This window comes from Sus scrofa, chromosome 17 (assembly GCF_000003025.6).
Source record: "Sus scrofa isolate TJ Tabasco breed Duroc chromosome 17, Sscrofa11.1, whole genome shotgun sequence".
Taxonomy (NCBI): domain Eukaryota; kingdom Metazoa; phylum Chordata; class Mammalia; order Artiodactyla; family Suidae; genus Sus; species Sus scrofa.
Window position 1 is genome coordinate 19,363,606 of NC_010459.5, and position 14,018 is coordinate 19,377,623.

Below are 14,018 nucleotides of genomic sequence, written 5' to 3' on the forward strand. Positions count from 1 at the left end.
CTGGTTGTGGCTTCAAGCCCATCGTGAGGCTACCCAGCTCATCTTGTGTTTGGGCGGCGGCTGTTTTCCTCTGCGCGCGCAGGCAGTCTCTGGGAAGCGGAAAGTAAGGCGGAAGCACGAATCCCCAAGCTTCTAAAGATTGGCTTGAGAGCCTGCTGCTGTTTCAGTCTGAGTTTGCACAGCCAGGTACTACTTCATCAGTGACCCTGGAGAGTAACAAAACAAATAAAAGCCCGAACCCAAACCCTGTCACCATCATAGGTAAGAACTTGGAAATCCTGACCACCTAAGATGTTCCTTCACTTGAACTAAACTGTTTGCCCATCTCCTCTCCCCCTTTGGTGTTTTCCCTTTGATTATTGAACCTTTTCTGAATCCTTCTCCCTATGCTTCCACCTCTCTCCACTGTCTTTGAAGAGCTAAAAAGTTGTTAAACCTAAGGGTTCGGGAAGCCTGGGCTTTACAGTGAAAGTGTTGGTCTGGAAAATTACTTTTTTTGAGGAATAAAATGAAGTACAACGAATGGGCCAGGTGTTTGTTTCAACATCTATGTGTACAAATAGATTACCCTTCCCAGACATTTTTTTGGGGTTGTGACAAACAATTCAGATGGTGTTTGTGTATACTTCTCATTGATTCATTCAGTACATTTGTTGAGTACCTAGTGTGTACTAGGTCATAAAGATTATGCGGTAAATTCAAACAAACAAACAAAATGGGATCTTTTATCTCATTATATCTCTTTGACAGTTACTCAGGGCAAGTAAAAGTATTCTATGGTTCTTAGAACCGCTACACTGTACAAACAAATATTTGCTTGCTCTTTCTGCTCCCCTGCCCCTTTATTTCCTGGACTAGAAATAAATGGTGTCGATACTTATTTCTTGGATTCTAGACATAACTATATTTGTAGGCCAACTGGCTAATTTTACAACCAATATTCAAATTACTTAAGGCCTTTTGCTCCAAGTGTGGTCTATCAACCACATCAGCATCACCTGGGAGCTTGTTAGCAACACAGTCTTACTCCATCCCAAGGCCCACTGAGTCAGAATCTTCCTTAAGAAGTGCACCTCGGGAGTTCCTGTTGTGGCTCAATAGATTAAGACCTCAACTGGTATCCAGGAGGATGCGGGATCCTTAGCCTCTCTCAGTGGGTTAAAGGATCTGGTGTTGCCATGGCCTGCAGTGTAGGCTGCAGAAGCCGCTCAGATCTGGTGTTGCTGTGGTGTAGGCTGGCAGCTGCAGCCCCTATTCAGCCCCTGGCCTGGGAGCTTCCATATGGCACAGGTGTGGTCTTTAAAAAAAAAAAATTTGCAGCTTAAAGTTCCAAGAGCAGGGATTCCCACCATGGACTAAAAGCAAAGACTGGGAGTTCCCGTTGTGGCTCAGGGTTAACGAATCCAACTAGGGACCATGAGGTTTCAGGTTCAATCCCTGGTCTTGCTCAGCAGGTTAAGGATCCATCGTTGCCATGAGCTCTGGTGTAGGTTGCAGACACAGCTCGGATCCTGCATTGCTGTGGCTCTGGTGTAGGCTGGTGACTACAGCTCCGATTAGACCCCTAGCCTGGCAAACTCCATATGCCGCAGGTGCTGCCCTAGAAAAGGCAAAAAGACTAAAAAAATAAAATGAAAGCAAAGACTGTCTCTTTTCAACCTGTGCTTCTGAAATAATTCACAGTACAGTGTCAATTCCATATTTTAAAGGCAGTGGACATATGGCACATTTTCCCATGCTTTTATCCATCAGCTTGATTTCGTGATGCTAATTTAGCCCTCTAAAAAGTTGAGAATTTGTCAGTTGGGTATATTGTTAGGTAGTTTGTTCTATGACAACATCTCATGTCATGTTTGTGTATTTTTACTTTTAACTTATTTAAAGTTGAATCAAAATGCTACATGTATTCAGTAGTTTAGTATTGACTTGAAAACATTGGGCCATAGTTTACCAAAGCCTTTTTTTTTTCATCTGTGCATATGGAAGTTCCCAAGCTAGGAGTCGAATTGGAGCTGCAGCTGCTGGCCTAAGCCACAGCCATAGCAGTGCAGGATTGAGCCACATCTGTGAGTGATGCTGCAGCTTACATCAATTCCAGATCCTTAGTCCACTGAGTGAGGCCAGAGATTGAACCGGCATCCTCATGGACATTATGTTGGATTCTTAACTGGCTGAGCCACAATGGAACGCCTACCAAAGCTTTTTTTGAACTTTGCTTAATCTGCCTAAATGAGAAATCTAAATCTAATTTATCTCAGGGGTTCTCAACTTTGGCTGCTCATGCAGATCACTGGAGTGCTTTAAAAAACAAAAACAAAAACAAAAAACAACTCTAGACCAGTATCAGTAGAGGTTGAGATCCTCTGGAGGAAATTTGAGGAACCCTAATTCAAATCCTGGCTCCTCCAGCTACAGCTGTATGATCTTGAGCAGATTACTTAGCCCTTCTATGCCTTAGTTTCCTCATTTGTAAAATAGGTTTGATATATGAGGGTCAGATAAGTTAATGTAAGAAAAGTACTTAAGGAGTTCCCGTCGTGCCTCAGTGGTTAAGGAATCTGACTAGGAACCAAGAGGTTTCAGGTTCAATCCCTGCCCTTGCTCAGTGGGTTAATGATCCGTGGTGTAGGTTGCAGATGCGGCTCAGATCCCGAGTTGCTGTGGCCCTGGCGTATGTGGGTGGCTACAGCTCCGATTAGACCCCTAGCCTGGGAACCTCCATATGCCTCAGGTACGGCCCAGAAAAGACAAAAAAAAAAAAAAAAAAGTGCTTAAAACAGTGCCTAGCACATAGTCACAGCTATGTAAATATTAGTTGCCATTGTTATAGTTGTTTGTATTAAAGTTTTTTTCATGCATGCAAATCACTTAAGGGGAAAAGTGTTGGAATTCCATGACTTTTCAGGACATGTACCCATTTGGAAAAGAAGGTGGTTTAAATATAGTATACTAAGTCAGGAAGATATGTGTGCGGGTGTGTTTCAATGGTCTTTTCTTTTTTTCAAACACCTATATTGAGGTATAATTGTCATACAGTAAACTCACATATTTAAAGCGTGCAATTTGATGTGTTTTACACATATACGCCCATGAAGCCATCAGTACAGTCAAGATAATGTGCATACATTATCCACCCCCCCTCCCTCCTCCCCACCCCCCAAAGTTTTCTCTGGCCCTCTTATAATCCGTCTGGCTTCTCTCTCCCAGGCAACCACAGATCTGTTTTTTGTCATTCTACATAAGTTTGCATTTCCTAGGATTTTATCTAAATGGAATCTTAGAGTATGTGCTGTTTGCGGGGTGGGATAGCATCTGGTTTCTTTCATGAATCGTAATTGAGAACCATCTGTGTTGTTGCAGGTGTCAGTAGTTCATTCCTTTGTGGTTGCTGAGTAGTATTCCATTGCATGGATAGATTAATTTGTTTACACTTTCACCAGTTGAAGGGCATTTGGCTTGTTTTTTATTTTCACATTAAAAACTTATTTTAATTTCATATTAAAATATCTAGTTACTTCATATTAAAAACATTTTAATTTAATATTAAAAAAAATATCTAGTTATTTGGTGGCCAAGCCTTCTACACATAGAGAAACTGGGAGATACCGGTGGTAAAATGTGGTAAAATGTATTTGTGTTGGGACTTTATCTCTGCCATTGTATAGTTTATGAATTTGTGTTTTCTGAATGAAACATGTTATAGCTTTTTTTTTTTTTTTTTTTTTTTTTTTTTTTTTTTTATAGATTTTTAGGGCTGCGCTTGCAGCTTATGGAAGCTCCCAGGCTAGGGGTCGAATCAGACCTACAGCTGCCAACCTACACCACGGCCACAGCAATACAGGATCTGAACCGAGTCTTCGACCTACACAGCTCATGGCAATGCCAGATTCTTAACCCACCGAGTGAAGCCAGGGCTCAAACCCCATCCTCATGGATCCTAATTGGGTTTGTTAACTGCTGAGCCACGAAGGAACTCCTGTTATAGCTTTTTGAAAATTGAAAATGCATGCATTGAGGTTTTAGTGGATTGGATCTCTTTATTACTGAGGTATAATTTATCTATAACATTAGTTTCAGATGTGCAATATAATCATTTGATCGTCTCAAATTTAGAAAAAAAAAAAACTAACAAAACCCAACACTTTCTGTGTGTGTGCTTATGTTTTATATGTTTATTTTTTTGGCCTCACCCACAACATGCAGAAGTTCCCAGGCCAGGGATCACACCTGAGCCACAGCAGTGACAATACCAGATCCTTAACCACTTGGCCACCAGGGAGCTCCCAAACACTTCTTTTGATTTAAAAAAAAATCCTACATACCCAAAATAGAAGGAAGCATCCTCAACCTGATAAAGAGCATCTGGAAAAAAACCATAGCTAAAATCATACTGAATGATGAAAGACCAAATGCTTTCTCCTCAAAGAGGAAAAGACAGTTGATGTTGAACAACTCAAGGGATTAGGGATGCCAACCTTCTGAGCTATTCAGAATCTGCATGGAACTTTATAGCACCCCAGCCCCCACCTCCCCCGGCCGGGTATCTGAGGTTCCACATCCGTGCATTCAACCAAGTGTGGATCATGTATTTGTTGGAAAGAAATCCAAGTGAAGTGGACTCTCCTGATTCAAACCCATGTTGTTCAAGGGTCAACTGTATATGATACGTTATTATTATGATTTCTTTTTGTCCTTTTAGGGCTGCACCCAAAGCATATGGAGGTTCCCAGGCTAGGGGTAGGATCGGAGCTACAGCTGCCCGCCTACACCACAGCCACAGCAACGAGGGTTCTGAGCCAAGTCTGCAACCTACACCACAGCTCACAGCAATGCCGGATCCTTAACCCACTGATTGAGGCCAGGGATTGAACCTGCATCCTCATGGATGCTAGTCAGACACATTTCCTCTGAGCCACAATGGAAACTCCGCAATACAGTATTATTAACTATGGTCACCATTACATTCCCAGGACCTTTTATCCCTAACTGGAAGTTTGTACATTTTGACTCTTTTCATCCATTTCACCATCTCCAACTTCTGCCTCTAACAACGACCAGCATGTTCTCTGCATCAGAGTTTGGTGTTTGTTTGGTTTGGTTTTAGATTTCACATATAAGTGAGATCGTATGCTATTTGACTTTCTCTGACTTATTATACTTAAGAGGATGCCCATTTATGTTGTTGCAAATGGCAGGATTTCCTTCTTTTTTTATGATTGAATAATATTCCTCTGTGTGTGTGTGTGTGTGTGTGTGTGTGTGTGTAATTTTCTTTATCCATTCATCTATCATGGATACTTAGGATGATTCCACATCTTAGATACTGTAACTAAACACTGCAATGGACATGGAGGTGCAGATACCTTTTCAAGTTAGTGTTTTTGTTGTCTTCCAGTAAATACCAAGAAGTAGAATTGTTGGATCATATGGTGGTTGTATTTTTAATATTTTTGAGGAACCTCCATATTGTTTTCCATAGTGGCTGCATCCATTTACATTCCTGTCTATGGCGCATGAGGGCTTCCTTTTCACCACATCCTCACCAACACTTATTTTTTGTTGTTGTTGTTTTTTTCTGTCTTTTGTCTTTTAGGGCCGTACCTGCGGCATACAGAGATTCCCAAACTAGGGGTCTAATTATAGCTGTAGCTGCCAGCCTATGCCACAGCCATAGCAACACCAGATCTGAGCCGTGTCTGCGACCTACACCACAGCTCATGGCAACACTGGATCCTTAATCCATTGAGCAAGACCTGGGATCAAACCTGCAACTTCATGGTTCCTAGTTGGATTGTTTCCGCTGCGCCACAACAGGAACTCCATGTTGTCTTTTTGATAATAGCCATTCTGACAGGTGCGAGATGGTATCTAATTGTGATTTTGATTTACATTTTGCTGAGGATTAGTGATTAGCCCATCTCATAGGTAAGAAAACCCGGGATTTTTTTGGGTCACGTGAAAAGGCATGATTTGGATGTATGTCTGTTTTACCAGAACCTGAGACTCACTGCCTCATGGGTCAGTGCCTATGTCTGTTTCTGACAAAGTGTTAAGTAAAAATTAGGTGGTGTTTATTAGAGAAGTCAGGTGGGGATTTTCTGTGGGTCCAGCGGGAATGGGAAGCTCAGATCATGGGTTAGCTGGCCAGATTAAGGGTATAGAGTGACTAAAAGGTAGGACTGTTCAGTGGACTGAATCTGGTGGGAGAGTTGAATATTTGGCCTACATTTAAAGAAAAAGAAAGAGGGAGTTCTCATCATGGCACAGCAGAAACGAATCCAACTAGGAGCCATGAGGTTGTGGGTTCGATCCCTGGCCTTGCTCAGTGGGTTAAAGATCTGGCGTTGCCATGAGCTGTGGTATAGGTCGCAGACACGGCTCGAATCTGGTGTTGCTGTGGCTCTGGTATAGGCCAGCAGCTGTAGCTCCGATTACACCCTTAGCCTGGGAACCTCCATATGCCGCAGGTGCCGCTCTAAAAAGACAAAAGACAAAATAAATAAATAAATAAAAAGGAAAAGGAAAAAAAAATCCCAATTTTTTTGTCACTTGCATTATCTTCCTTCAGTTCTTGATTGCTTCCCTGTTTGTCTTTTTCTTTTGATTTTCAAGCCCATTTCGGGCATTCAAGATTATCATATAAATAATAGGAAAAGCTGATTTTTAAAAATTTTTTAATTTTCCTTTTTTTTTTTTTTTTTTGCTTTTTAGGGCTGCACCCATGGCATATGGAAGTTTCCAGGCTAAGGTTCGAATCAGAACTACAGCTGCCAGCCTACACCACAGCCACAGCAATGCAGGATACAAACGAGCCAAGTCTGTGACCTACAGCACAGCAATACCGGATCCTTAACCCACTGAGCGAAGCCAGGGATTGAACCTGTATCATCAGGGATACTAGTTGGATTCTTTTCCACCGTGCCATGACGGGAACTCTCATGATTCTTTTTTTAGACTTCAATTACCTTCTTAAACATTATCTAAGTTCTTGCCAGCAAGATATTTTCTCGTTTGTCATTTTTTCCTTGGTATTTTGTTAAAGTTTGTGATTCCTTCCTTGATACTGTCCTTTTGTGTGTGTCTGTGTGTGAGAGAGAGAAAAAATTAGATTGGGAGAATAGAAGCAGAAGGAACGAAAGGATTTCTCATTGTTGAATTACAGTTGTTCCTTCAGAGATTCTAGGGCCTTTGTTTTCAGTTTCTGCTCCCATAGCTACTGAAAGTTTAAGACGAAAGAAGGAAGTACAATACTTTTCTGGATAAAATTTGAAATTTGGAGATTAGAAGCGTACAGTTAATTTCTGGTCTTTTTAAACTGGAGTAGTTGCTTTGGTTTGTGACATAGGCCAAGCAATGCCAGAGGAAGACAAATGTGAATTTCAGAATGCCTTGAATTTTCCCACAGCATAATCTAGAAGGTCACTGACTTTCTTTATTAGCGTTTATCTCTGCTTTGCATTTAAATGACAGGACAATCATGTGATATTGTTTAATCTACTTCCACTCCCACCCCAAATTAATGTTTCTAAGGATTTTAGAATCTTTCCCTCTCCTCTAAAAACACACATGCACACATATTTTTGGTGGGGTCATATGCTATCGAAGTCTCCTCTTTATGAAAGAATGCCTGTTTTCAGATCAGAGAAAGTGGTCTCAGGAATGCAGAATAGAGGATGAGATGTTATTTGTAAGACTTACTTTTTTTTTTTTTTTTTTGTCTTTTTGCTATTTCTTGGGTCGCTCCCGTGGCACATGGAGGTTCCCAGGCTAGGGGTCTAATCAGAGCTGTAGCCACCAGCCTACGCCAGAGCCACAGCAATGTGGGATCGGAGCTGTGTCTGCAACCTACACCACAGCTCATGGCAATGCCGGATCCTTAACCCACTGAGCAAGGGCAGGGACCGAACCCGCGACCTCATGGTTCCTAGTCAGATTCATTAACCACTGCGCCATGATGGGGACTCCAAGACTTACTCTAACTTCTTAGCATGCTTCTGTAAATGACATGCTTTCACATATTTGGATATTGATCTTTCTGGGGATTGTCCTGAATTTCTTAAAAACAGGCAATAGAACAAAAATTCTACTGAATGTAGATTTGAATTGGCAGTTCTGAGAGAGAAGGTTTTTTACCATTTATGCTTTAAACCCTAGGCACTGAGCTTGCTGTTCCCTCCTGAAAGTAACTCTAAGAGCCTAGAAAGATAATTTTTTTTAATGTGCATGTTTGCTTCTTAAATATGTGTGTGCACATTTATCTTTTAATGATTCTTTAAACAAGTTTAGAAAAACCTGCAGATGTTCCCAGATTGAAACCGTAATTAATACAGAGGCTAGGAGTTCCAGTCATGGCATAACAGAAACAAATCCGATTAGGAACCATGAGGTTGCGGGTTCAATCCCTGGCCTCGCTCAGTGAGCTAAGGATCTGGCATTGCCATGAGCTGTGGTGTAGATCACAGACACAGCTCAGATCTGGCGTTGCTGTGGCTCTGGTGTAGGCTGGTGACTACAGCTCCGATTAGACCCCTAGCCTGGGAACCTACATATGCCTTGGGTGCAGCCCCAAAAAGACAAAAAAAAAACCAAAAAAACCGGAGGCTAATCGAATTTTCTCCATTCAAATGAATGTTAGGATATCAGTATTTTAAAGACAAAACAAAAATGTACCCTGAAAAACATTTATGAACTTCAACCCTCTATGGTTGCCCATTATGTTCAATTACAAAATGCCTCCGTCTTTAGAGTTCCTATTGTGGCTCAGTGGGTTAAGAACCCAACACAGTGTCCTTGAGGATACAAGTTCCATCTGTGGCCTTGCTCAGTGGGTTAAAGATCCAGTGTTGCCGCAAGCTGCAGCATGGGTCACAGATGCAGCTCGGATTTGGCATTTCTGTGGCTGTGGCATAGGCCTGCACTTGCAGCTCCAATTCTATCCATAGCCTGGGAACTTCCATGTGCCTCTGGTGCAGCTGTGAAAAGAAACAAAACATAACAAAACCACTTCCATTTTCTGTTTACATTCATATGCATATAAACTCTCGAGGTTGGCTTCATGATACATATAATTGAAGTAGGACCAGAGACAGTGCTTGAGAGGGATTTGAGATTTGGAGACAGTAAAGAAACAATAGATAAACAGCTATAAAGCTAAAAAAATAAATTAACACAGTCTGTAGCCACTGATTTAAGTAACATCTGCAGACTCAAATTAGACTTTTGACGCATACCTGTGCACATGCCAGGTATCAGAGAGGATAAGAACGGATCCTGGTCTCAGGCAGATACGGTCAGGCAGATGGGAGAGACTGAGACCAGTTATGTGTAACTGAGAGGAGGGGGTGTAAGGCCCTGGTGTGGCCCAGAGAAGGGAGCCATTTACTCTGGGGATAACTAGAGGGCTTCGAGGAACAGGTGGCATCTGAGTTGGTTTTCAGAGGAGAACTCATCCTTAGGGAAGAGAGGACATTCTGAAGGCGGCATGCATGCATGGGCAAAGGCGGGGAGAGCTGGAGCTGCACATTCAAGGACACATGCCACCAGGGTTGGCCACATGGAGGCGTGGAAGCTGGGAAGGAGCCAGAGCCGGGGTGGAGGGGGGCAGGTATGGCACTATGGGAGACCCTGGTGAAGAGCCTTGAAGAGGGGACACCTGCTCAGACATCTCCAGCAATGGTTTTGAGGATGGAGAGGTGCCAGGATGGAGTCGGGGAACTTGAAGAGGCTCTGTTTGCAGGGGACACACAGGCTAACCATCTCTTTGGAATCTGGAACCTCCTGGCATCACCAAGTCCTGACTTTTCCCTGTGGGCGGCCGATGGGACCGTCTGTGACTGTCATCTGTTCTGTCCCAGATGACAGGCACTGAGAGAAGAGAGCAGAGTGTGTGCTGTCCCCAGATTCCCTGGCAAATGGTCTTTCTGTGTCTAAGACTCATGCTTTCTCGGGTTTCATAAAAGGACAGTGAAGGACATGCCCCTCACCTCCGCAGGGTGGTTGTCAAGGCACAAATAATAGACGGGATCAGAAGACTTCCACCTCCGCCCCCACTGTCTTGGCCAGAGCTGTGGAGTCTTGGCTGGGAGACAGGGGCAGCTTGCTCTGGGCTCCCCCTTTGCCCATTTTTCTTTTTTGCTTTTTAGGGCTATACCCAAGGCACATGGAAGTTCCCAGACTAGGGGTCGAATTGAAGCTATAGCTGCCGGACTACACCACAGCCACAGCAACTTGGGGTCTGAGCCTTGTATGTGACCTACACCACAGCTCATGGCAACGCCAGATCCCTGACCCACTGAGCGAGGCCAGGGATTGAACCCTCATCCTCATTGCTACTAGTTGAATTTGTTTCCACTGAGCCACTATGGGAACTCCACCATTTTTCTATTAGATTGCTTTCTTTGAGATAGGCATGCTTTGCTTGTTATGTCTTGCTAATATCTTCTCTCAGTTTGAGGCTCCAGCCCTGACCCCATTCTTTTTTTTTAATAAATCCCCTTTATTTATTTTTTTTGGCCACCCCTTGGTATATGGAGTTCCTGGGCTAGGGTTCAGATCTGAGCTGTAGTTTCCACCTAAGCCACAGCTGCAGGAATGCTGGGGCTGGGGATCAAACCTGAGTTCCAGCGCTCCGAACATGTCACCAATCCTGCCCCCCCCCCGCCCCCGCCCAGTTTCTTTACAGTGTTTTTTTTTGTTATTGTTGTTGTTATTTTACGGGCTGCACCTCAGGCATATGGAAGTTCCCAGGCTAGGGGTCAAATCATTGAATTGGAGCTGTAGCTGTGGGCCTACGCCACTGCAATGCCAGGTCCTTAACCCGCTGAGGAGACCAGGGATTAAACCTGCATCTTCATAGATACTAGTCGGATTCTTAACCTACTCAGCCACAATGGGAACTTGTTTAGGGTGTGTTTTGCTGAACTGAAATTTTAATTTTTTTGGCTGTGCCTGAAAAATGTTTTAATTTTTTTGGCATGTGGAATTTCCTGGTCTGGGAATCAAACCCATGCCACAGCAATAACCCAAGCCACACAGCAGTGGCAATGCCAGATCCTTAACTACTAGGCCACCAGGGAACTCCAAGAGTTCTTTAATGTTTAAGTTTATAAGTTATTTACTAGTTAAACGGATTGCAAATATTTTATTCCAGTCTATATAGAAGTTTTTTTTTTTTTTTTTTTTTTTTTTTTTTTTGTCTTCTGTCTTTTTAGGCCGCACCTGTGGCATATGGAGGTTCCCAGGCTGGGGTCAAATCGGAGCTGCAGCCACCTGCCTACACCACAGCTCATGGCAACTCGGGATCCTTAACCCACTTATCAAGGCCAGGGATCAAACCTGCATCCTCATGATTGCTAGTCAGTTTTGTTAACCATGAGCCATGATGGGAACTCCTATAGAGAAGTTTTAACATTAATAATGGCCAATTCTACCACTCTTTTGCCTTATGGACTGTACTCTTTGTATCTAGTTTTAAAAACTCCTTCCTGTCTCTGAGTTCATGAAAATATTTTCTAAAAGATTCTAATTTTTCACATTTGAGTTTTTACCTCATCTTTATGTTTTGTGTGAAGTAGTCCAGTTTTATTTTTTTCCAAATGGATAGTTTTTGGAGCACAATTTATTGAATGAATAGTCTCTTTATTTCCCACTGATCTGTAGGGCTGCTCCCATCATCCATTTCCCTGAACCCATGGGTTTGTTTCTGGTCTATGAAGTCTGTCTCTTCAGCCTGTTTGTTTACCTCTATGCCAGCACATTGTTTAATTTACTGTAACATTGTGGTAGTTCTGCTGAAGCTGTTAAATTCCCTCCCTTGTTTTCCTCTCTTTCTTTTTCTCTCTCTCAAATATCTTAGTTCTTTTTGCCTTTCCTCAGATTCCTAGTTCAGGATTGTAGCTGGGATGGCACTGGCTTCAAAGATTAATATCGTGAGGTCTGGCACATGTCTTAATAAATTCATTCCTAGATATTTTATATTTGTGAAATGCTAGTTTAAATGATTACCTTCAAAAGCTCTCAAAGAAATTGCTTTTAAGGTTCATCAATAAGCACATTGGCTACATTCTTTGTAATTTCTTTATAAGATTTCTAATGTTTTTCTTTTTTCTATTTCCTTTCAAATGACCATGTGCTTTTATGCTACTTCAGTTTTTACATATGGTGATCTTTCTAGTATTAAACCAACCTTGTACTCCTCAGGTAAACTTCACTTGGATCTGGTGTATTTTTTTTAATGTATTGCTGGATTCAGATTGCTTCTGTTTGTTTGGAATTCTTCTATGTTTAGGTGTAGAATTGGCTGTGATTTTTCCAACCCCCCCCTCTTTTTAGGGCCACACCTGAGTCATGTGAACAGGCTAGGGGTCAAATCAGAACTACAGCTGCTAGCCTATAGCACTGCCACAGCAATGCAGGATCCAAGCTGTCTGCTCATGGCAGCTCCAGATCCCCAACCCACTGATCAAGGCCAGGGGTTGAAAATGCATACCCATGGACATTAGTCAGATTCATTTCTATTGCACCACAATGGCAACTCTTGATTTTCCTTTCTTAATCTGCCCCTGCCTGGTTTTTCTATCAGGGCTTCATTAAATGAGTTGTGTGCTGAGACGGGCTCCCTTCTACTCTCTTCTCTGGAAGCATTTGTGCATTGGCATTATTTATTCCTGGAATAGTTGTTGAATTTTGTATCACAGTAGTTTAGAAATGGAGGAGAGGGAGTTCTTGTGGTTCAGCAGGTTATGAACAGCACTAGTATCCACAAGGATGCGGGTTCGATCCCTGGCCCCACTCAGTGGGTTAAGGATCCAGCATTATTTACTAGTTAAACGGATTGCAAATATTTTGCCATGAGCTGTGGTGTAGATTGCAGACACAGCTTGGATCTGGCGTTGCTGTGGCTGTGGTAGAGACTGACAGCTGCAGCTCCAATTCAACTCCTAGCCTAGGAACTTACATATGCCGCAGGTGTGGCCCTCAAAAAAAAAAAAAAAAAAAAAAAAAAAAAAAAGAAGAAGAAATTGACATCTTAGCGGTCAGCCTGTCTAACAGCATTGTCCTACTAAGGCAGAAAGAATGAAACGCTGAGGTCAAATCCAGGAGGCATAGTCCACTGTACTGTGACTCAGCAATTTTCATTATTGTAGAAACCCTAATCCTGAAGTATAGGTAATAGCCATTTGATTACCTAAGACAGAGGGCTCAAAGCCTTCACCCAAAGTACATGCAAATCCATAGGGAGGCTTAGGAAACATCCCATCAACCTGACAGACTGGGTCCCCTAGGTTTCTAGGCTCATCTGATTAAGTTGAAGAACCCAGGAGGGGACGGTAGGCAGGGCAGGCCCTCTGACAGCTCATGGACAGATGAGTAAACAAGCAGAGACCTCGGCTCCGCTGTGAGCAGCTCTGTATAGGAACAAGCTCAAGGGGCAGTCACATGAATTGCCCATGGTGATGACACATGATCATTTCCATCTGAACTATAAAATAAATATTCAATATATGCTTTTTAAGTGAAATTCAATAAAGATTCAATATATTTTTTCAAAAATTTCTCTAAAAACTGGAAAAATAAAATGGTCTCCTTTCCTGGAATATTTCTTCGTCCAAACAGACTTTCTTGAGCACCCTCTAGTGGTAAGCAGTGCTCTGAGGGCTGGTCACCTTTGCAAACCTGCTCCTTCCAGGATCCATAATTGTGCTTTCACCACATTTGGAAATCAGCAGATTGATTCAGTTCATTTCAGATTTCAGTTCGTCGTGTAGATCATTTCCAGCACCTGTGCCTAGTGCTGTAATGAAGCAGAGGAAATATGCCTTTATCTCCAGTGACGTCAACAAGTATGCAGGCTCAAGGTCCATGCAACTGCTGGCCAGATGTATTTCGGGCTTTTTCTTGGTAGACTTTATTTTTTGTTTTTGAAGAAGTGTGCCATGTTGCATAGCATGATGGTAAACTGAATTGTTCAAACCGGAAGTTCCTGTTGTGGCTCAGTGGAAATGAACCCGACTAGTAGT

At 42.5% G+C, this 14,018-nt stretch overlaps 1 protein-coding gene across 1 annotated transcript in view; it reads left to right on the forward strand.

Annotated features, from left to right (window-relative positions):
• Positions 122-14,018, forward strand: part of SLX4IP (SLX4 interacting protein) — a 214,406-nt gene continuing 200,509 nt past the window's right edge. Inside the window, 1 exon segment of the mRNA XM_021078052.1 lies at positions 122-261. The gene's annotated coding sequence lies outside the window, so the exon portion shown is untranslated.